This window comes from Marmota flaviventris, chromosome 20, assembly GCF_047511675.1.
Source record: "Marmota flaviventris isolate mMarFla1 chromosome 20, mMarFla1.hap1, whole genome shotgun sequence".
In the NCBI taxonomy this organism is placed as follows: domain Eukaryota; kingdom Metazoa; phylum Chordata; class Mammalia; order Rodentia; family Sciuridae; genus Marmota; species Marmota flaviventris.
In genome coordinates this window covers 20,908,444-20,933,955 of record NC_092517.1, presented here as the reverse complement: position 1 = coordinate 20,933,955, position 25,512 = coordinate 20,908,444, and positions in this window count along the sequence as shown.

Sequence of the window (25,512 nt, the reverse complement as noted above, 5' to 3'; positions counted from 1 at the left end):
CAAGATGACCCTTGTTGGGCGAGCCAGAATCTCTGAGCAAAGTCCCCTTGCTGACCCTCAAAGGGCATGTCACGTGGTTTTTCAGCCCTTGAGGATTTGGGAGTTCCTAGTTCAACTCCAGGAGGCAGGAAACATAATCTAGAAAACTCTGCACATTGCAGCGTGTGCCCAACAGAGTCCGGGGGTGAGCATATAAACCAGGAGCCATCAGAAAAATTCTGGAAGCCCCTGGATGTGGGAGGGCATCTCTGTTTTGCAGGGTGACAGTGTTCTACCCACCTGCCCAACCGGATGGTGCAGCCCACCTGTTAGATGTCAGGCTGCTTGTGACCACTCCCTTTGGATCTCTCCAGGGCACCAGGATTATTGCAAAGTGCAAGTTGACACTCTGGGGTCACAGCAGCAGATACCACAGGACAGAGAGTGGCCGCTGGATTCCATACCCCCACTGAAGCAGAAGGGGTTAGGTGTTGACTCACTGAGTTCCTGCTGAGCCTGGTTGTGATTCCAATGTACTCTTTGCAAAGTTTATATTGAGCCCTGGAGCAACTTGTAAAGAAACGGGTCACTTAAGCTATTATGTTTTGAATGACTTATAAAATTTCCTTTTATAGAAAATCCCCAGGTAGCATGACCAACTGGCCCAGAGCTCAGGGACAGCTGGCCTCTTTTTCCAGAAAACCCCATTGAACAGCTAAAGGAGGAAATGGCTGCTCCCCCTGTCCCCCCCTACAGAGGGCAGATTGGGGTAATCTGGAAATTAAGGAAGGATTGATTCTGTTTGGGGATGTGCCCAGGGAGCTCACCACCAAACCAATTCCTCAGCTCAGCACCTTGAATTCTTGGAAACAAAGCCATGGTGTCTCCCTGCTGAGAGACAGAACAGGTCTTTTTAAAAAAACCTGCTTAGCTGTAATGAAGAATATCAGAGAGTCAAGATAAACCTACTGGAATTCCCGGCTGCAGGCTTGAACTTGGACTTAGGTGAAGATCAGCCTAAACATTAAATCTGTTGAGCAGATCAAGAGTTTTTTGCAGCCATATGCACACATTTTGAGCTATTCCAGTGGGTCAGGTTGGTGGCTCTGGGGCTGGTCTTGCTCTGTGTGTCTGTATAACAGCAGCCACTTTGGAATAGAGCCCCATGTGGCTTCAAGAGATATGTTTTCCTTCCCATCTCCTCCCTCTGCCCCTCCGTAACCTGGGCACACACACACACACACACACACACACACAAAAAAAAAAAAAAAAAAAAAAAAAAACCCTTCAGTTATCTGTCCAAGAAAAGAAGATGTCACCTGGAAGAACTAGAAAGTGACTATCTCCCAAAATAATAGGTGGATTTCCACACTCCACCAGCCTCACCCGTGGGCCCCCTACCAGGGCACAGCTGGGATGTGGTCTTTGAATAGCTTCTTTAAAAACCCTATTCTGTTCTCTTATTCTTTTTAAAATTTGTTTGTAGTTGTAGGTGAACAGAATGCCTGTATTTTATTGGTTTATTTTCAGGGGGTGCTGAGGATCAGCCCAGCACCTCCTGCATCTCAAAGCAAAAAAAAAAAAAAAAAAGAACAAATACAATATTAAAATTTTTTTTTTCCCTGTAGGACAGACTCACAGCCTCTGGAATTGGAGTCCCCTGTGTTTCTTCTTTGCTAGCAAAAAAAAAAAAAAAAAAAGCAATAAAACTTCTTTGTCCTTTTGCTGAAAACCTCATTATTGGATTGGCATTGAGGACGGGGACCAAGATTTTAGGCAGAGAGAGGGAGAGCAGAGTGTGGGTCACCTGCAGGCTCAGCACACAGCAATGGTTGGGCTGGGACAAGAAGAGGGGTGGCAGGTGGCCAGGGGAGCCCAGGGAGGAGCACATCAGGAAGGAGACCTAGGGATGGGGGATGGGGGTGTTCAGAGCCTGGGGACAGGGACCTGCAGCAGGCAGGGCAGAGGGAGAAGGAGACTGGGGAGAGATATATGGAGACTGGGGAGAAAGAATCCTTCACCCCCAGCCACCTAAATGTGTGGGGATGACGTCTCCCCATCCACAAAAGGTTTCTGTGTCACCTACAAAATTAGCATTTTTTTATGATTCCGTTCCTATCTGGCAGTCATGACCTGGAGACAGCAGCAGGTGGCCCAGGCAAAGAGCATCCTCCTACAATGCTGCCCCATTGGTGGTGGCATGCCTCACTCACTGCCACCTGCACTGGCTGTGTCCTTGACCCTGGCTGTGGCTGACCCTGTGGTCATTCACCGGCCAGCCCCTCTTCCACTCAAGTCTGCAGATGGTACACCAACCTTCCTCCCCGTACCATGAATTTAGGAGCAGCTTCTAGAAAGATCTGCTGCCCCTGGAGGGGACTTTGTTTTTATACCTTTTTTTCCAGGTAGTTAATGGATAGCCTCAAAGCCCCCAAACTTCTTTGATTTACATGATTTTCAAGACTCACAATCTTTTCCGACATATTTTGGTTACCTAAGCTATTAAGTACATTGTTTAAAATATTTCTCCTGTAAACTTAGCCCATCATGATTAAGCTTTTATATTGTCACCTCAATCACTAGGTGCTTGGCGACACAACTAGGCTACGTGTCTCTTGACCTATTATTCACTTCTAACTTTAAAGCATCCATGTAACTATTTCACGAACCTTTCATTTTAAAGCATACCTATAATTATTTCATGAATCTTTAACTTTACAGCATACCTACGATTATTGGTAAGCTTTCTTACTTCTATACTAAAGTCCCCATAAAACACACTTCAAGGAGTGAAAGTCGATTACTTAAAAGCCTTACAACTCTCAAGTGCCTCTAAACTATATCTACGTTAATTTTACATGATTCTATTTTTAATTTCCAAGGTAATTTGCTTTTTAAGATGATCTATTTAATTGCTTTCTTACAAGAGTTTCCTTGATCCTTGGCCAAAGCACACCGATTCTTATGTCTTTGTAATCCTTAATTAAAGGGCAGGCACCTCAGCCCCTTTGTCATTTTATATTAACTGTGTGTTTCCAATTCTCATCACGAATTCCTGTGTGAGGCAAAGGAGGGTCTCTTGGTGGGGGGAAATGTACATTGCACAGGTTGTGGCTTTAGAATGGGGGTGCTGAGTGTCAATAGTGATGCTTTTCTCAGGAACCTCGATTTGCAATCTTTTTCCCGTGAATTTCTTGAGCAATAACACTATTGTCTGTATCCTGAGAGAGACTGAAACGCACTTGGGAACATGCCTTCCTTGCAGCCTTAGTCTCGTTCTGGGAATTTTCCTGCAATCTCAAGCAACACGTACTTTTATGATTGATTGATGATTGATTGACTGATTGACGTAGCCCTGTTATGCATATCATGAGGATCCGAAACAAAACACTTCACATTCCTAATGGTTCTGGTTTCCAGATGATGCAACCCTGCTCAGCCTCCCTCTCCCTGGGACCTGTCAGACAGGAGGTGCAGGAACATCTCCGACCAGTGGATGACCCCTCCTTTTTTTCTTAGCTCTGAGGACTTCCTGCCTATCTTAAGAATCTCCTTGGGTCTCCTGTGTCTCCTTCCTGATCACTTGGCAAAGCCTCTGCAGTGCCCCACCCTGTTCTCTGAATGTGGTGCAGCCCCCCAGCCCAGCCTTGCCTCTCTTCTCACCCCATCTGTGCCCACCGTCTCTCCTTGGTATTTTGCTCTTGGCTCTGACACCATTCCAGTCCCCATTTCCCCTGGGGACCTCCCCAGTGAATCACCCTGCAGTTCTGCGATCCCTTGTCTTCTCCAACACCCGGTCCACCTGTGACCGCCTGAGCTCCCCGTGGTGATCCTGGACTTGGGGACTTAGCCGGACACCTTCACATATATCGAAAGTGTGCCATATACTGCGACTATTCCTGGGGTGACATTCGTGCCCTGCCTTAATATTACTTAAGGTCTCTGTGCAGCTTGAGTACCTGGCTCTGTGTCCTCCACCCTGAGGGCTGAGATTAGCCTCAGATCCAAGGGGGTGTGAGGGGGGCTGTGCTTGTACTTCAGTCTGGTCAGGGCCAGGCTGTGCCCTGAAGGGGAGCCCAGGGACACCCAGGTCCCCACTGCTGCAGCCTGTGTGTGGGCTTCACCAGCAGGAAATGAACCCCAAAGAAAGGAGTCACACAAGTCTCTGTGGGCCTCCCTGCAGGAGTACTGTCCCTGCCTCTCCTGGGTTGGTCACTGAGGGCCACCTTTCCACCCTGCTGTGACAGGGTTGTGTATGGCACAGGAAAGGGGTGTGTTGATTCTGAGCCTTAAACAGGAACTTTCCACCACCCAGGATTGACTCCTACAGACTCCTGGGACCCAAGGAAACAGCCCTGAGGAGGAAGAGGAGGAAAGAAAAGGAGTCAGGAGTGGCTGTCACTGAGGCAAAGTGACGTTCTCAGGTGGCCCTGAGTCCCCTTCCTTCTGCAGGGCTGGGGGTGGAACTGCTGGCCTCCTGGGACTCTACAGCCTCCCCCTCAACAGGACAGGTGTGCCTGTACTCGGCCACTCACCTCTGCACTTAGACTCCATCCCACGGGGACCTGGTGGCAGGGACATGTCACGAGGTGCCACTAGGCATGGTCCTGGGAGTCCTCTGTCATTTTCTTGATTTTTTTTTTTTTTTTTTTGTACTGTGGATTAAACTCAGGGGCACTTGGCCACTAAGCCACATCCCCAGCCCATTTTATTTATTAATTATTTTATTTTATATTTTATTATTTTTTATTATTTTATTTTATTTTATATTTTATTTTATTATTTTTTATTTTATTTAATTTATATTTTATTTTATTTTATGTTATTTTAGAGACCGGGTCCCACTGAGTTACTTACAGCCTTTCTTTTGCTCAGGGGTCTTTGAATTTGTTATCTCCTGCCTCATTCTGCAGAGTGGCTGGGATTAAGGCACATGCTTTGCTTTTTGGTGAGCACTTTAAACCCTGAGGCTTCTTTTTCCCATATTATTATTAGGGCCTCTGTTGAAATGACTCTTTTTTTTTTTTTAAAACCAGAGATTAAACCCAGGGATGCTTAACCACTGAGCCACACCCCAACCTTTTTTAATATTTCATTTTATTTATTTTTTGGTACTAGGGATTGAACTCAGGGGCACTCGACTACTGAGCCCCATCCCCAGCCCTATTTTGCATTTTATTTAGAGACAGGGTCTCCCTGAGTGGCTTAGAGCCTCCCTAAATTGCTGAGGCTGGCTTTGAACTTGTGATCCTCCTGCCCCAGCCTCCCAAGCCACCGGGATGACAGGCACGCATTGCATTACAATACCTAGTGAAACACCTCTTTCTTAACTATGTACATTAAGGTATTTTGTTTCCTTGCTTTTTGCTGAAGGTTGAAACAAAATACCTTCATGTTGTTTGTATGCCTACCCATCTAACAGTTGCTTTTGAGGCAGCAGGGTTTCAACCTTGTGGATTTCTAGTATCCCTGAAGGTTACTTTTATCTCATAGTTTAGGGGGAGACAGACACCAACAAAAACCGATGGAAACTATTTACAGTATGAAACCAAATATCTCTTGCAATGAAATCTGCACTGCTGGTTGTTACAATCCTGAGAAACCATAGGATCAGCTCTTGTCCCCCGTGATAAGAGTAAGTTTACGTCAGAGTTCACAGTTTTACGTGGTAATCACGATATCATAAAAGGGATGTAGGATGTAATGATTATGAGGGAGGAGGAGCAAAAAAATCGAGGTCAAAATGAAAGAAAGAGTGGAAGAGAGAACATGAGAAGTGAGAGGAGAAAAGTAATAAAAATAAGACAGAAAATAGGAAATAGGAAAAACAAATTTAAAAAGTGAAAGATACAAGAAATAAAATATACAGGAAAGAAACAAACGTTCACAAGAACAAAATCCATATGCACTAACCCGCTGAGGCATTGAAATATTGATCTGGGAATGATAACAGTCTTCCAATGAAATGGTAGATATGAGGGAGAAAATAGGATATATGCATGCGTATGTCTCCCTGTTTGCTGGGAGCTGCTTCATGAACAGTCCCTTAGGATGGGTTCCAGGCCTTGGGGACAGTAACATTTCAATTTTCCCAAGTGTTGCTCTCGTTCCTGGACTCCATTCTCCATAATGCTCTCCATTTTCTGTGTCTTTCTTGATATTAAGCCCAATTTACCTAACTAACTACCTATCTGTGAATCTGGCTTCACTGATTCAGTGGAGTTGGGGGGGGGGGCGAGGGGAGAGGCTCTCCAAAGAGGTCTTGATGGAGGCTCATGGAGGGGAGGGGAGCTGGGAAGCTCTGGTCTCTCAGACCTGAACCACCCCCCAGCAAAGCTGATTCCCACCTGAGCTCAGCCTGTCTCTCCGCCCCTTGGTCTTCTCCCAGCCACTGTCCCTGCCATTCAGTGGGCTGGGGGAGGTGGGGGTGGACTCTTTGGCCTCTCTGATCTGTGATGACACCAGGCCACATGGCCTGGGAGCCAGACAGAAACTCTCCAACCCAGATTCTCCGATTCTCTGGGCTCCCTTTGGATCTCAGTGGCATCTGCTCAATTCCTGAGCTGGTTTTGGCCTGGAATTCAAGGTCTGAGCACCTGGTCTAAGTTCCTGCCACTTTGGCATGGAGGTATTGGAGTCCAGCATCCCTGGTTATTGCTGTTCACCCACAGAGACTTGCAGTGGCTAACAGGCACCTGCAGAAGAAAACCACAGCAGCAGAGGCAGGAGACCAAGCAATGGGGACAGTCCCTCCAAGCTCAGCGCAGTCAAAGACCCTCAGCTGCTTGAACTGAGAGTCCCGAGGCTGTTAACAACCTTGCACCTTGGAATAGAATGGCACCAACTCCTATGCATTGCTCCGGGCTCAGACTTTGGGAACATCCTTCTGGGCTGTGCAACCACTAATCAAGTGTTGCTTCAGGGTCTTGGTGTCCAGACCCCCGTTTCCTGCCCCACTGCCCCTGCGCCATCAGGAGCCTGAGTCTCCTAGTCCATCCTCTCACTGTCTGCACAGTTCCCAGGAATGCCGTTCCCAACAATTTCATCTGGATACTGCAGATCAGTACCTACATGCTGAGGTCCTGTGCCACCCACAGGGCCATGGGGCAGTGGGCCACAGCAGGACACGACACCCAAGGGAATTCTAACATAGACGCGCAGAAATAATGGAGACTCACTAAGACCAGCGCTTCACCTTTTGAGGGGAGGGGTGTCAGGAGCTGCCACATAGGAACCCAGCGCCCCTGAGCCTTGAGTGACAAGAGTGTGGACATGTGGCCAGCCAGCCCTGGGCTGTGTGCGAGAACCATGGGCACTGAGTGCACAGGGTGGACTGAACCCATGTGGCCCTTCTCTTTAGGGGGGCCTCCCTCTGATGTTTTTGCTTGCCCTGCCATGATCCCCACACAGCTCATGAGATGGGTGTGGCCTCCCCAGATGTCAGTCAACCTACTTACAGCAGACATCAGGAGCTAGACCCAACCCCCTGAACCCTGACCCCTTGCCTCATTTGACTGGCTTTTCCCCAATAAAAGGGTTCAGCAGGTGATCTCTCCATATCTCCCCCCCCCCCTCTTTTTCTCTCTCTCTTCCCCGACCCCTAAAGTCAGAGGAGCCATCACAGGACCCAAAGAAAAAGTCATTTCTCTGTCTCTGTGTGGTTATTTCGTGCAGCCCAGTTCACCTGGAGTGACCCTGAGTGTTTTAGTAGTGAGACTTGACAATTGGTGGCCTGTATGGGCATTCCAGAGTGATTTGTAGAAATTTAGTGTAGTGGAATTTCTCTCTAGAAGTTAATCATGCTTAGAATTGCAGAGTATTGTGGGCTGAATTGTAGAAAGTAAGTGAATTATGTAGAAGAAAATCTGTGACGTTTTTGTCTGTAGAAAGAAAAAAAAAACATTTTTATAATTCTAGAGACCCTAAATAAATGCAAATAGTTATTAAGATGACTAATGGGATGTGTTGTTAAGTTCAGTCCTCTCCCATGGGAAAAGCGCTCCTGTGGACTCTCTTGGATTGTTTTTGGAAATCTTTATATTTTGAAATAATATTAGGTAAAGGTTTTTTGGGGTCTATATACTAGAGTCTGACCTTGGAGAGGGAGAAAAGGGGGGGGGGGGATTGTGATGAGACTTGATACAAGGATTCTTTATCTGTTAGAGAAGTGAATTTTATTTTCTCTTGTTTTTGTGAAGACTCACAAGGTTTATCCTGAACCTCTTTGCTACATTCCTGTCCTATGGATCAGAGTGGCTGTGACTCAGCTGCTGGGACAATTTAGCTGCTGCTCCCTATGGGGTCTGCACTAGACCCCCAGCCAGCAGTGCTTTAACCCTTAAACAACCTGGCCTGCGTCCCAAGGGCAGACTGCCTTAAGATCTGGTAGGAACACTGGCGTCTGCTGTTAAGACTCACTTTTAAAGTCCCACGTGCTGCAAGGGAAGGTACCAAAGACAGGAGAACACAGGCTACAAGTGCAGGTCACAGAGACAAGGCAGCCACCGCCCACCAGAGGATCCTGCCGCCTCCAGGAAATTCAGACAAAGGAATGCAACCAACTAGGGTCACCATGGTAACGCCCCAAGCCTGGCCTGTTGACTGGCTTCCTGGTCCCGCCTCCCATATGTTCCCGGGCTTCCCATTGGTCTGTCCACTGTCACTCAGAACTTCTGGTCCCGCCTTCCAGCCACTAACCTGCACTTCCTGTTTCACCCAGACCTGCTGCTGCAACTACACAGAGCCTGCAGTGTTAAGAGTGCCCACCTGGAAATGCTAAGGAAATATCTTTTTCAGGCAAAATCTAATTCCACAGGTTTCTAAGTTGCAGCCCTGAGCCTAACTTACTTTCAAAGCCAAATAACCTAATTTTTTCTTTATAGCTGTATTATGAAGACACATTGCAGAGTAATATGCCAAGTTAAAGAAATTCATATGCTTTCTATTTTGCTTTTAATTCGGAAGGTTATAGGGATGCATTTGCATTGCAGGAACAAAAGCCGGCAATGTTCCTATGAAAATCAAGAAACCCTTATTCTAATTCCTGACTATATAATTGCAAGAAATGAGTAAATGTATACAAAGATCGTATTTCAGCTATATCATGCCATGGCCCATATAAGCGTGCACTCCTAGTTAAAAATAAATTGAAATGGATCCAAATATGTGAAGAACCACGTGGTTACATAAAGTTAATATGATTATAAGTTATGCTCTTATTATTTTTGGTGGTGCTGGGGATTGAACCCAGGACCTTATGCATATGAGGCAGGCACTCTACCAACTGAACTATAGCCCCAGCCCTATGCCCTTATTCTTTTTATTATTATTATTTTTTTTAGTTTTAGATGGACACAATATCTTTATTTATTTATTTTTTAAAGCTTGATTCTTTTTAATATTTATTTTTTAGGTGTAGATGGACACAACCCAATGCCTTTATTTTTATGTGGTGCTGAGGATCGAACCCGGGTCCTGCCCGTGCTAGGGGAGCGCTCTACCGCTGAGCCACAATCCCAGCCCTTTATTTTTTTAATTTTTATATAGTGCTGAGAATCGAACCCAGTGCCTCATACATACCAGGCAAGCACTGTTACCACTGAGCCACAGCCCTGCCCTTATTCTTAATATATATTTTTTTAGATATTTAAATAACCTGTAATTGTTAATCCATAAAACAACGAACATGTCTATATGTTAAATTAATACGAATTTATCTAATTGTTTTCTTCAACAGAAAACACATAATTTATATATTTCTTATACGTGCATTTATCTGATGCTCTGCCTTTTACTTACAGATATTTGAGATAGATTTCACTATAAATTTGCTTTCAAGAGATAAAACAACCATTGAGTGATCTCTAACTCTCAAATTATTGTACAAAGTTTATAAGATGATAAACAACTGTAATTCTGTCTATAGAAATATCCAAGGACTTTAACTATATTTTCATTGAGATATTTCTTCTTATCAAGGTACAATAATTTGTTTAGATTCTAAGGTTTTCAGAAATTGTTCCAAAGTACAACCAGGAAACATTCTAAAAGAAAAAAGAAGATGCTTCAACAGAGAGGAAGTACACATCGGAGGTCCTCAGAACAAGAAAGAAATCATCTTTGAGTAAAACAAGATCTTTATATTCTAGATTTTAATGATAGAAAAATTTCCCTAATTAAGAAAATCTTTATATCATTATCTAGACAGATATAGAAAGTTAAAACAATTACAAATGACATTTTTTTATGTACTGGACTGATGATAAAAATTTTTACTGATTAATTTAATTAAAATCACTATTTCCCTGATTTTACTATGCTGATGTGAGCTAAAATTTTGTCCATATTTTGACATGAAAAAAGACCTATTAAATTGTTTAAGTTTATTGGCACCTTTCCTAAGTGGATAAATTGTGCAAATGTCTTGCCCGTGCAACTTAAAGTGTCTAGAAATAATGGGCGTATTTTAGACTGGTCTCCCAGAATTGATAAAGATGATCAGGATGCCTGGCACCTGGAGGTTTATTGGTAATACCCTAACCCTCAGCGAGATGGCACCCAAAGGATGTTTTGATCTTTGACTTCTACCTTCAGGATATTTACACTCCTGACAGACCTAATAGACTCCTTAATGTGAGAAGTAAGAGATGATGAATATCCTGTAGGCTGTAAGAATACAGCGCATCTTATTATATCACTAGTTATTGCCAATTAATATTTCAGAGCTATAATATGCTGAAGTTCATGTTCAGGCTTTGAAACAGGTGCATGCCAATTAACCAAACCTAGGCCAGCTCCTGATCTCAGGATCCTTGGAGTCACTACCTTAAATATGATTCCTTGCTTCTACAATACAGCCTTGGTGGCTAGGTTTTAAAACTTAAAACCTGGACTTTCTGATATTTGACTTACATTACTTCCAAGATCCTTTGTAGTCAGAGAAGGGCTGATGGAAGGATGGGAACTCAGTTAAAATGCTCTAGAAGCCACTGTAATAAGTATTATGAAATGAGCCCTCTGCTCTATGGTTTGTGGAAAGGCCTAAATGTCGTGCCGGATAAATATGTCTGTGTTACTATGGCCAAATGCAATGTTTCCCAATAAAATTGGGAAAAAGATGAAGAATCTTCTGATGAGTGTTTGGCAGAGTAATAATAATAATAACCTGGATCTTCCAAGTTGATTGTGCTACTGAAATGAGATGTTTTCTACTAATTCCTTTTGTGTTTCAGTAGTAGATCATGATGACCTCAGATCAAGAATCAGGGGACTGGAAAGATATAATTCCCCAGTTGCATTTTTTTATATTAAGAAAGCGGGAATATGTCAGGAGCTGCCACATAGGAACCCAGCACCCCTTAGCCCTTGAGTGAGGAGAGTGTGTGGACATGTGGCCAGCCAGCCCTGGGCTGGTGCATGAACTATGGGCACTGAGCGCACAGGGTGGACTGAGCCCTTGTGGCCCTTCTCTTTGGGGGGGGGGGGACCTCATTCTGGTCTTTTTGCTTGCTCTGCCATGATCCCCACACAGCTCATGAGATGGGCGTGGCCTCCCCAGATGTCAGTCAACCTGCTGACAGCTGACATCAGGAGCTAGACTCAACCCCCTGAAACCTGACCCCTTGCCTCAATTGAATGGCTTTTCCCCAATAGAAGGGGTCAGCATCTCTCTCTCTCTCTCTCTCTCTCTCTCTCTCTCTCTCTCTCTCTCTCTCTCTTCCCCTCCCTCTGAGGTGATGGGGTCTGTCTGGGGTCCATTCACCTGTCCACCCCCCCAGAGCACCTTCTTCAGGGCTGACTTTGAACTTGCAATTCTCCTAACTCAGTCTCCTGAGCCACTGGGATTACAGGCATGTGCCACCGTGTCCAGCTAAACATTCTGCATTTTGACATGTGTCAGAGTAAAAGCAAACCATCAAGGCTGTGGGTAAAGTTGAGACTGAAGAATTGCCTGCATTTTGACACTTGCTATCATTCTGCATTTTCTTATAAATGAGGCTTATATAACCTCATTTATAACTTTGAATTTTTTAAAAATTGTAGTTGGACACAATATCTTTATTTCACTCATTTATTTTTATGTGGTGCTGAGGATGGAACCCAGGGTCTCACATGTGTAAGGTGAGTGCTCTACCGCTGAGCCACCACCCCAGCCCCTTAAATAACTTTTTAACGTAACGGAATGTTTCCAAGCCCCATGAGTTTTAAAGGCCCTTGTGGCCCTTCTCTTTGGGGGGGGGGACCTCATTCTGGTCTTTTTGCTTGCTCTGCCATGATCCCCACACAGCTCATGAGATGGGCGTGGCCTCCCCAGATGTCAGTCAACCTGCTGACAGCTGACATCAGGAGCTAGACTCAACCCCCTGAAACCTGACCCCTTGCCTCAATTGAATGGCTTTTCCCCAATAGAAGGGGTCAGCATCTATCTCTATCTCTCTCTCTCTCTCTCTCTCTCTCTCTCTCTCTCTCTCTCTCTCTTCCCCTCCCTCTGAGGTGATGGGGTCTGTCTGGGGTCCATTCACCTGTCCACCCCCCCAGGGCACCTTCTTCAGGGCACCCACACTCCGACCTCCTGGGACAGGGCCCTGCTCTCCACGCATGGCCAGCCGGCCTCCTGTGGGAAGTCAGCAGGCAGATGTCAGGTTCCTGTGTCCATCACGGTACCCAGCCTGCTCCTCTGCTCTCTGTCTCCTTCCTTCTCACGGGTGTCCCTGTGATCCCTTAACTCTTGCTGCAGTGACCTGGCCAGCTGAGTCCACACCAATCTAGGAGCTCCTGGTTTTGAGGGCAGCCTCCACACCCCTCCTTGGCGTTACTCAGGACTGAAGGGTCCAGGGTCCCCTGAGCACCCCTTCCTTCACATCAGGAGAAGCTTCAGCAGCCACCATGACCCACATCCTCAGAAACTGCCTTCCTCACACACTGGGCATGAGCTCAGTCATGAGCCAACAGTGGAGCACCAAGTCCCAGAGCAGGAAGGAGTCACAGGCCTAGTGACCAATGGCCCTGCTACAACTAGGTAGTGACCAAAAAAACCAGAGGGTCCTTCCTTCTCTTTTACTCACCTCTCGTCCTCTAGCAACAAATCTGAAAAAAAATGAAATAAATAAAAATAAGTGACCTACATTCAAACAGGTATTTATGGTCCCACAATTACCACCCAGGATCAGGCAGCCTGGGGACAGGAGGATTCCACATGCCTCTCCCTCTCCCTCTCCAGTCAGCTGGGCACCAAGTCCCAGAGTGGAAAAGAGGTGACATGGGTCTGGGGTTCCTTCATCTCCCCACAACCCAGGAGGACAGCCCCCCCCCCCATACACACACAGGTACCCACATCCTCCACTGACACCCATCTGGAGTCAGGGCCTGCTCTTGTACAGCTTTTCAGAAATTAGTCTAAGGTTCTGCATAAAAGTTAAGACAGAACCACCATTTGATGCAGTAATAATAATAATCCTGGGTACACAGCTAAAGAGATTGGACGTGGGGTGTCTAGCAGATGGCCGCAGTCCTGGGGATCTGGTGCTAGTCACAGTAGCTAATTACAGCCAACCACAGGAACATTGGAAATGCAGGGCCCCTGAGAGGCTCCAGCCCTACACCTCCACCGAGTTGATCGTGTGGAGGGGGAATTTCTCATTGGCAAGGTGGACAGGGAGTTGGGAATGGAGGAATTCATTCAGAGACCCATGCAGAGCCAGATAGCAGGACTGGCATCTTCTGGATTTGAAGCCTGCTTTCCAGACATTTAGAAAGCTCAGGAGGAAGGAGGAATGGGGGTCCCTAGAGACCACAGCTATTCTCATGCAGCAACCCCACACAGAGCTGGGATCCTTTCAGGATGATCAGCCCAATGTTCACCACACCATCTGTGGAGATGCTGGGCTGCGGGCATGTTGACTCCAGAGGGGACTTGGGGCAGGGGGACCTGAAATAACCAAGCAGTGATCAGGGAGGGTGTGCACGGTCCCAAATGCAGACCCACACCCCGCTGCCACGCAGAGTGCCCTAGGAGCTGAGCTGTCTGAGGAGGGCTAATGGGTCACCCTCTGGAGTGGACGCTCAGCCTCCAGTCTCTACCACGGTGAGTCCTTGCAATTAGTTCTAAACAATCTGCAGTGTCTCAAGATCTCCCCACCACCACTCACCCTTTCCTAGCCATTACTTTAACATTTCATTTAACTTTTCTGCTTTCTGCTCTCATCAGGAGGCAGTTTGAGCTTTGAACTGGGAAACAACTCCCTAAATGAGCAGCGACTTCCAACACTGATAAAATGTGTCTCAAGTGTCATTTAAGATTCTCGAACATTCACACATTAAAGATTAAAAAGAACCATGAAATCCCATTGCAATAACTTAACCCAGGGTATTTAAAATATTATGATGTTTCCAATACGAACTTCCTAATGAAGTCTGTATACTTTGGAGGTAGACCTTCAGAATTCACTCTAACCCTCCAATGCATCTCAGGTCACAGAGGATGCAGCGGTCTGGTCCCCTGACTTTAGGGAGAAGGTAGCCCTGCCCGGGGGAGGGAGTGCACTTCTTCACTACCCAGGTCAGAGACCAGGAGAGATGCTGGATGGAGGGAGCCGGGAGCTCCAACCAGGAGGCGTCCAGATGGTGACCACTATGTCTCACCTGATAACTGGGCACAGAGCCGTTCCCACTTCAGATACCAAAAGCAAACACAGGTGGGTGTCCCTGGAGGTCACATGCATTTAATCTCCAAAGAGTTTAAGCTGTCTTTATTTTATTTTTTTAAACACTTAATCTTTAGTTGTAGGTGGACACAATACCTTTAATTTTTATGTGATGCTGGGGATCGAACTCGGTGCCTCACGCAGGCTAGGCGAGCGCTGATCCTCTGAGTCACAATTGCAGCCCCTAACCTAAGCTCTATTTTAAACAAAATAAATCTTATTTTGTAACTTGGACTGGGACCTAAGGGCCAGGCTGTGGTGTCTGTTTCTTCCTGTGGGGTGGGTCACTGTGAGAGATTTAGCACCCATCGTATGCATGTGTGTCCACACATATTCTGTGTAATTTAACACTAATAAGAGGTTTGATTTTAAATTTAAATTAGGAGAGAAAAAAATCAGCATCTGTCAGGCACCTCTTGTTTGCCATAGAACCTCTACGTCCCAAGTGATTGAAATCTTGGCACCCACTCTGCCTGGTGATTTAGTTATCTATCGCTGGATAAAAATACTCAATTTATTGGCTCATAATGAAGCTGGTGAGCAATTCAGACTGGTTCAGCTGGGATCTAATGCTGCATGTAATTAGCTCATGGTTGATAAGGTTGCTGAATCTCAATGAATGAGCTGGCTGTCAACCTGAGCACTTTGATTCTCCTGTCCCCAAAAGTTCTCCCTCCCAAAGGCTCATATGGGCTTGTTCCCATGACAGGGTTATAAAAGCCAAAGCCAAAGCATTCAGGGCTTTTTGATCCTAGGGACCCAAATAACATATTTCCAGCTTTATATAGACCATGGCAAATAAGGAAAGCCCAGACTAGAGGTTTTGGAAAAACATTTTGCATTTTGTTTTTTTTTTTGTTTGTTTGTTTTGTTTTGTTTTTTGGTACTGAGGATTGAACTTAGGGACACTCATCCACTGAGCCACATCCCCAGCCCTATTTTTTATTTTATTTAGAAACTGGGTCTTAAGCCAGCTGAGGCTGACTTTGAACTTGCAATTCTCCTAACTCAGTCTCCTGAGCCACTGGGATTACAGGCATGTGCCACCGTGTCCAGCTAAACATTCTGCATTTTGACATGTGTCAGAGTAAAAGCAAACCATCAAGGCTGTGGGTAAAGTTTAGACTGAAGAATTGCCTGCATTTTGACACTTGCTATCATTCTGCATTTTCTTATAAATGAGGCTTATATAACCTCATTTATAACTTTGAATTTTTTAAAAATTGTAGTTGGACACAATATCTTTATTTCACTCATTTATTTTTATGTGGTGCTGAGGATGGAACCCAGGGTCTCACATGTGTAAGGTGAGTGCTCTACCGCTGAGCCACCACCCCAGCCCCTTAAATAACTTTTTAACGTAACGGAATGTTTCCAAGCCCCATGAGTTTTAAAGACTTGTGCTGGGATTCAGGATCCACTCTGCCTGACTACAAACTCAAACTAATGATTCATCCTTTCTTCTTCTCTTAGGTCTCAAATAGTGACACTTATTCACAAAATCAGCTCTAGATCGACATCTAGAGCTCTTTTTCAGTGGGAAGAATATCCTCCAGGGAATGCTTCTGGAGATTCTAGGAAGTTCTTGGAAATTTTCAGAGAAATGACTAAGGAATGAATTCAGGAAACCAAGAAACAACATGTAATCGCTCACCACAGGAGAAATTTGAAAACAGTGTAATGCACCCATAGTCCTGGTGATCAAAAGCGCACTGTGGAAACTGCAAAGAGAAGTCACATCTGTGTCGCAGCAATGCTAAAAATGGACAATTTGAAGCACCTGTTAAGAAAGTATTAGGATATCAGAGAGTACGACCTGACCCCCCAAATCTCCCATGTGGAAACTCACCTGGGAAACAGATCTACAAAGCTACGTGAAGCTCAATGCATCTGGCTTCAGCTCAGAGGGTGTGCAACAGTCACCAATCAGGATATTATATTGCAGGACTGTGGCTTGGACGCATTGGTGGGACACATTCAGACTTGAGGGCAAGGAATTAATCTGAATATGTTAATAGAGAATTGTCTCTAGATATGACCTGTGGTAAAAATGCCACAAAGAATGAAAACAGACTCTCTCTCTCTCTGTCACACTTACACACACACACACACACACACACACACACGTACATATCCATATATAAATTTCAATAAAATAAATACTGACAGAAACCAGTATGTGGGGATTACAAATAAAAAATAAAGAAAAAAGGAGAGGGCTGGGGCTGGGGCTCAGAGGTAAGAGCACTCACCTAGCATGTGTGAGGCACTGGGTTCTATCCTCAGCACCAGGTAAAAATAAATAAAATAAAGGTCCATTGACATCTAAAAATATTTTTAAAAATTGAGAGAGAAGGAAGAGAAGGAGGAGGAGGAGGAGGAGGAGGGGGAGGAGGAGAAAAGAATTTTCATAATTATGAGGCATTAAGTAATATATGAGTGAGGTAATTCATTCCAGTCACCACGATGGACAGTGGTGGACTTGGAAACTAAGTGCCCCCTATGTCCCCTTCCAGAACCCACATTTATTCCCAAGTACACTGATCCTTGAGACTCTGTTATGTATCCCTTTGGGCTCAGGAGAACAATTGTCCCTGGCATTTAAGTGGCCTGTTCCCCCAGGCCCTGAGGGTGTTGCTGGCCTGCGTTAGGGGGTTACCAATAGGTAGTGCAGGACCTTGTTCTGCATTTGCAGGACACAGTGGCATCTACAGAGTCCACCTGCAACGACATCCGGGGTGTCTCTGCTGATGCCTGCCCAGCAGCTGAAGTCCTGGATCCACGCAATGTCTGTGGCTGACCAGGGACCACAGCCCACCGGAGGTTCTCCCAGATCCCTGCCTGGCCTCTCCTCCCCTCCCCTTCACCGCTGCGTGACGGAACTGCAGGCAAAATTTTAAGGACTTTGGTTAGTAGTGATTGAGGCTAGATATGAAAAGGAGACTTCTTTAATCGATCATTGTAATTTCCCAATAGAGTTAGCTTACCCTAACAATTTAGAAAGGACCCTCCATCTCTTCCTAGAGAAGATCTTAAGACATCTCTATATTTCAGAATATTATTCTTTAATGAAGTGTCTCTGAATTGTCTTTTAGAAAATATGATTAAGGTTACTTCCCAGGGTAGGGAGTAGTATATAAATCCTACCATATTTTTTATGGATCATAGATAGGTCCAGTCAGAGAACTTACTTATCAATGAATTTCCAACAAAGTTTGTAGCTTTTATTGCTTAAAACCAAGGTATGACTGGTTTTGGAGAACATCGATTCTAATAAAATGTTTCTTCCAAATCTTACAACTATGCAACAAACAAAATATGCAGCAATCAGCAGTGTCTGGGAATCAATGAGATTTAGTCTCTAAGGAGAATTGTCAAAATTGGGTTCTAAGTCAGCCGTTTAATATATTGAGTGTTAAATCAGGATGTAAATTTATTCACCAAAATTAATCCTTGCCTTAAACAGCAAGAATCATTAGGCAATAAAGACCTTCCTTAAAGAAAATAAACTTAATGTCTTATAGGTCTTTATCATGTCAAAAATATGGAAAAATTTTAGCTCACATCAGCATAATAAAATCAGGCAAATAGTCTGAAATATCCTGGAATTAATCAGTTAAAATTTTTATAGTCAGTCCAGTACATTAAAAAATGTCATTTTTAATTGTTTTAACTTCCTGTATCTGTCTAGATAATGATGCAAAGATTTTCCTATTTAAGATTTTTCTATCATTAAAATCTGGAATATAAACTTTTTGTTTTACCCAAAGATGATTTCTTTCTTCTTCTGAGGACCTCCAGTGTGCACTTCCTCTCTGTTGAAGCGTCTTCTTTTTCTTTTAAAATTTTTCCTGGTTGTACTTTGGAACAATTTCTAAAAACCTTAGAATGTAAACAAATTATTGTACCTTGATAAGAAAAAAATATCTCAATGAAAATATAAAGTTCTTGGATATTTCTGTTAACAGAATTTTGTTTATCATCTTATAAAGTTTCTACAATAATTTGAGAGTTCAAGATTACTCAATGGTTGTTTTATCTCTTGAAAGCAAATTTATAGTAAAATATATTTATCTCAAATAAAAATTTGGATCCATTTCAATTTATTTTTAACTAGGAATGCATGCTTATATGGGTCATAGCATGATGTAGCTGAATTACGATCTTTGTATACATTTACTCATTTCTTGCAATTATATAGTCAGGAATTAGAATAAGGGTTTCTTGATTTTCATAGGCACATTACCAGCTTTTGTTCCTGTGATGTAAATGCATCCCTATAACCTTCAGAATTAAAAGCAAAATAGAAAGCATATGAATTTCTTTAACTTGTCATATTACTCTGCAATGTGTCTTCATAATACAGCTATAAAGAAAAAATTAGGTTATTTGGCTTTGAAAATAAGTGAGGCTCAGGGCTGCAACTTAGAAACCTGTGGAATTAGATTTTGCCTGAAAAAGATATTTCCTTAGCATTTCCAGGTGGGCACTCTTAACACTGCAGGCTCTGTGTAGTCTCAGAGGCAGGTCTGGGTGAAACAGGAAGTGCAGGTTAGTGGCTGGAAGGCGGGACCAGAAGTTCTGAGTGACAGTGGACAGACCAATGGGAATCCCGGGAACATATGGGAGGCGGGACCAGGAAGCCAGTCAACAGGCCAGGCTTGGGGCGTTACCATGGTGACCCTAGTTGGTTGCATTCCTTTGTCTGAATTTCCTGGAGGCGGCAGGATCCTCTGGTGGGCGGTGGCTGCCTTGTCTCTGTGACCTGCACTTGTAGCCTGTGTTCTCCTGTCTTTGGTACCTTCCCTTGCAGCACGTGGGACTTTAAAAGTGAGTCTTAACAGCAGACGCCAATGTTCCTACCAGATCTTAAGGCAGTCTGCCCTTGGGACGCAGGCCAGGTTGTTTAAGGGTTAAAGCACTGCTGGCTGGGGGTCTAGTGCAGACCCCATAGGGAGCAGCAGCTAAATTGTCCCAGCAGCTGAGTCACAGCCACTCTGATCCATAGGACAGGAATGTAGCAAAGAGGTTCAGGATAAACCTTGTGAGTCTTCACAAAAACAAGAGAAAATAAAATTCACTTCTCTAACAGGTAAAGAATCCTTGTATCAAGTCTCAACACAAATTTTCCCCCCTTTTCTCCCTCTCCAAGCTCAGACTCTAGTATATAGACCCCAAAAAACCTTTACCTAATATTATTTCAAAATATAAAGATTTCCAAAAACAATCCAAGAGAGTCCACAGGAGCGCTTTTCCCATGGGAGAGGACTGAACTTAACAACACATCCCATTAGTCATCTTAATAACTATTTGCATTTATTTAGGGTCTCTAGAATTATAAAAATGTTTTTTTTCTTTCTACAGACAAAAACATTCCGTTTAACGTCACAGATTTTCTTCTACCTAATTCACTTACTTTCTACAATTCAGCCCACAATACTCTGCAATTCTAAGCATGATTAACTTCTAGAGAGAAATTCCATTATACTAAATGTCTACAAATCACTCTGGAATGCCCATACAGGCCACCAATTGTCAAGTCTCACTACTAAAACACTCAGGGTCACTCCAGGTGAACTGGGCTGCAGGAAATAACCACAGAGAGACAGAGAAATGACTTTTTCTTTGGGTCCTGTGATGGCTCCTCTGACTTTAGGGGTCGGGGAAGAGAGAGAGAAAAAGAGACAGGAGAGAGAGAGAGATATGGAGAGATCACCTGCTGAACCCTTTTATTGGGGAAAAGCCAGTCAAATGAGGCAAGGGGTCAGGGTTCAGGGGGTTGGGTCTAGCTCCTGATGTCTGCTGTAAGTAGGTTGACTGACATCTGGGGAGGCCACACCCATCTCATGAGCTGTGTGGGGATCATGGCAGGGCAAGCAAAAACATCAGAGGGAGGCCCCCCTAAAGAGAAGGGCCACATGGGTTCAGTCCACCCTGTGCGCTCAGTGCCCATGGTTCTCGCACACAGCCCAGGGCTGGCTGGCCACATGTCCACACTCTTGTCACTCAAGGCTAAGGGGCGCTGGGTTCCTATGTGGCAGCTCCTGACTCACCTCCCCTCAAAAGGTGAAGCGCTGGTCTTAGTGAGTCTCCATTATTTCTGAGTGTCTATGTTAGAATTCCCTTGGGTGTCGTGTCCTGCTGTGGCCCACTGCCCCATGGCCCTGTGGGTGGCACAGGACCTCAGCATGTAGGTACTGATCTGCAGTATCCAGATGAAATTGTTGGGAACGGCATTCCTGGGAACTGTGCAGACAGTGAGAGGATGGACTAGGAGACTCAGGCTCCTGATGGCGCAGGGGCAGTGGGGCAGGAAACGGGGGTCTGGACACCAAGACCCTGAAGCAACACTTGATTAGTGGTTGCACAGCCCAGAAGGATGTTCCCAAAGTCTGAGCCCGGAGCAATGCATAGGAGTTGGTGCCATTCTATTCCAAGGTGCAAGGTTGTTAACAGCCTCGGGACTCTCAGTTCAAGCAGCTGAGGGTCTTTGACTGCGCTGAGCTTGGAGGGACTGTCCCCATTGCTTGGTCTCCTGCCTCTGCTGCTGTGGTTTTCTTCTGCAGGTGCCTGTTAGCCACTGCAAGTCTCTGTGGGTGAACAGCAGTAACCAGGGCTGCTGGGGCAGCAGAGGAAGCCACCGCCTGTCAGCGCTCAATCTGCCCAAGTTCGTTTCTCAGGTGCTTGTTTTCTGTTTTTCCAGACTACATTAGAATCATGAAGCTAGAGAATGAGGAAGAGGAGGAGGAGATGGTGGATTTGTGGGAAGTGGTGGTTCACACAGTTCTGTGACTTGGGACACAATCAGAGAAGAAGTCACTTCTCTGGGAGGTGAGGGAGGGGGTGGGGGGAACCGCTCCACTGATTCTCAATATGGGACAGAAAGTCCTGAACACTGGACAAGTTGGAGGACACCAGATAGGGCTAAGGAGCCATTTAGGAGTTGAACTCCAGGTGGGAGCCGGGAGTGGGGTGTGAGGGGGGAAATGTATACATATGTGTATATGTAAACAACAACAAGAAACCATATATATATATTGCTCTTGTTGCTGAGAGATGGGCAAAGCTGATTCAGAGCTTGTGTATTGTGTGTGTGTGTGTGTGTGTGTGAGACAGAGAGAGAGAGAGAGAAGAGCTGTGGTGCTGGGCTATTTTGACATGCAAACCCCATGATTGGAGGTGCAGACTGTCTTGGCCAACCCAGAGGCTGTTCCGCCAAGGGAACTGGAATGGTCAGCCAATCACACAGGAGCTTAGACTCCAATACCTGCATGTAAAAGTGGCAGGAACTTAGACTGGGTGCTCAGATCGCAAATTCCAGGCCAAAATCAGCTCAGGAATTGAGCAGATGCCATTGAGAGATCCAAAGTGGCATGGAGAATTTCTGTCTCTCAGGCCTTGTGGCCTGGGGTCTTTACAGATCAGAGAGGCCAAAGAGTCCACACCCACCTCCCCCAGTCCACTGAATGGCAGGGACAGGGGCTGGGAGAAGACCAATCGGCGGAGAGACAGGCTGAGCTCAGGTGGGAATCAGCTTTGCTGGAGGGTGGGGTTCAGGTCTGAGAGGCCACAGCTTCCCAGCTCCCCTCCCCTCCATGAGCCTCCAGAAGACCTCCCCGGGGAGCCTCCCCCCCCCCCCACCAACTCCACTGAATCAGTGAAGCCAGATTCACAGATAGGTAGTTAGTTAGGTAAATCGAGCCTAATATCTAGTAAGATACAGAAAATGGAGAGCATTATGGAGAATGGAGTCCAGGAACGAGAGCAACACTTGGGGAAATTGAAATGTTACTGTCCCCAAGGCCTGGAACCCATCCTAAGGAACTGTTAATGAAGCAGCTCCCAGCAAACAGGGAGGTGCTCATCAAACTGCCCCAGGCCCTTCCTGCCCAATTACTCCTCCAGCCCACCTGTTCCCACCTTTTAGCCTTCCCACCTGCATTCTGGATAGAGGGAAGCAAAGGACAGGAGTGTGGCAAAGCTGAAAGAAGACCTTAGCTACAAAAGAGGGATCCATGGATTTTGCCTTTCAGGTCCCCTCCTTCCTTCGGGGAGAAGTCTTCTCTGCTGTGCTTTAATAAAGCCTTCCACTGTCCACTGTGCCCTTGCCCAGGCGGCTTCTCTGGTGTTATACTCCAGCATTCGGGGAGCAAGGACTCTCACCAGTCAACAGAAGTCAAATCAGCACTGAGCAAAACCACCGCAGGGAGAAGAGGAACAGGGTGGGTGGAGAAAAAGGAGCTCAGGGCTCTGCATCAGCTTTGCCCCCCTCGAAACAAAAACAAAAAACCAACAAAAAGCACACAAACACAAAAACTTCAGTATCTCCAAGCAGCAGAACTGTGAAGGGCCAGCTCTATTCCCTGGGCCGTGCCCAGGGGAGTTGGGAGGGCTACTGACCCAGAAGCACGTGGATTTGTTAATGTGGGGAAAAACCCACCTAAAAATACCTGGGGAACCAAGAGAGTGAGTGCCCTCCCCAGGGAGCAATGGCAGCAGCTCCTGGCACAACCTCAAGAGGGCACCCAGGGGAGTCAGGCACCCAGGGGAGTCAGGCCGGGCACCTTCTGCACCTCCTCCATCAGCCAGCCGAGAAGGGGCTCTGAGGACCCTAAAGGCTGTTTGGCACAAGTAGCAGAAGGAAAGAAAGGGGGGAAGGTGGGGAAGAGAGAGAGAAGACAGATAGAGGAGAGGAGGGAGAGGGAGGGAGGAGGGGGTTTCACTAGAAAAACTAGGGAGAACATGTCTCCACATTGTAAAAGCTATCTATGCTAAGCCCCCGGCCAACATCATTCTAAATGGAGAAAAATTGAAAACATTCCCTCTAAAAACTGGAACCAGACAGGGATGCCCTCTTTCACCACTGCTATTCAACATAGTTCTTGAAACACTGGCCGCAGCAATAAAGAAATCAAAGGGACACAGACTGGAAAAGAAGAACTCAAATTAGCACTACTTGCCTATGGTAGGATTCTATACTTAGAAGACCCCAAAAATTCCACCAGAAAACTTGTAGAACTAGTAAATGAATTCAACAAAGTAGCAGGATATAAAATCAACACCCATACATCAAAAGCAACTCTGTATATCAGTGACAAGTCCTCTAAAAGGGAAATGAGGAAAACTACTTCATTTACAATAGCCTCAATAAAAAATAAAATAAAATACTTGGGAATAAACCTAATGAAAGAGGTGAAAGACTTCTACAATGAAAACTACAGAACACTAAAGAAAGAAATTAAAGAAGACCTGCGAAAATGAAAAGATCCCCTTTGTTCCTGGATAGGTAGAATTAATAGGGTCAAAATGACCATACTACCAAAAGCACTATACAGATTTAATGCAATTCCAATCAAAATCCCAATGACATTCCTCATAGAAATAGATCTGGAAAAATAAGAGACCCAGATTAGCTAAAGCAATCCTTTAGCAGGAAGAGTGAAGCAAGTGGCATCACTATACCAAACCTTACACTATACTACAGAGCAATAATAACAAAAACAGCATGGTATTGGCACCAAAACAGACTGATAGATCAATGGTACAGAATAGAGAACACAAGAGAACAACCCACAAAATTATATGGTGCTGAGGATTGAACCCAGGGTCCTGTATGTACAACGAGAGCACTATACCACTGAGCGACAACCCCAGCCCTAATGTCTTTTGTAACCCATTGTTGGAATAGCTTATATTTTTTATTTTATCACTGGTTTCTAATTTAATTCCATTATGATAGAATACAGGGTAGTATCTCTATTTTTTTTGTATTCACTGAGTTGCTTTATGGCATAATAGATGGTCTATTTTAGAGAAGGATCCATGTGCTGCTGAGTGAGAAGAAAGTGTATTTGCTCATTGATGGATGAAATATTCTATATATGTCTGTTGAGTCTAAGTTATTGATTATATTATTGAGTAATAGTTTTTTTGTTCAGCTTTTGTTTGGAAGATCTATCCAGTAGTGAAAGAGCTATGTTAAAGTCACCCGGAATTATTGTGTTGTAGTCTATTTGACTCTTGAACTCGAAAATAATTTGTTTGATGAATGTAGATGCTCCATTGTTTGGGGCATATATATTTATAATTGTTATGTCTTGTTGATGTATGGTTCCTTTAAGCATTATGAAATATCCTTCTTTATCCCTTTTGGTTAACTTTGTCTTAAAGTCTACTTTATTTGATATGAGGATGGAAATCCCTGCTTGTTTCCACAGTCCATGTGAGTGGTATATTTTTTTCCAACTTCACTTTCAGCCTGTGGATGTCTTTCTTATGACATGAGTCTCTTTAAGGCAGAATATTGTTGTCTTTTTATAATCCAATCTGCCAGTCTATGTCTTTTGATTGGCGAGTTTAGGCCATTAATATGCAGAGTTATTATTGAGACATGATTTGTATCCCTGGTCATATTCATTTATTTTTGGTATTTAACTTAACTTAGTTTCTCCTTTGATTACTATTTTCTTTAGTGTAATACTGCCCTTTGCTGATTTTTATTGTTGTTTTTTGTTTCTTCCTCATGGAATATTTTGCCAAGTATGTTCTGTAGTGCAGCAACCCACAAAATTAGAGTTATGTTATATCAGACAAAAGTACCAAAAACATGCATTAGAGCAAAGATAGCCTCTTCAACAAATGGTGCTGGGAAAACTGGAAATCCACATGCAGCAAAATGAAATTAAACCCCTATCTCTCATCATGCACAAAACTCAACTCAAAGTGGATCATGGACCTAGAAATTAATCCAGAGACGCTGAGTCTAATAGAAGAAAAAGTAGGCCCTAGTCTTCATCATGTGGGATTAGGCCCCAACTTCCTTAACAAGCTC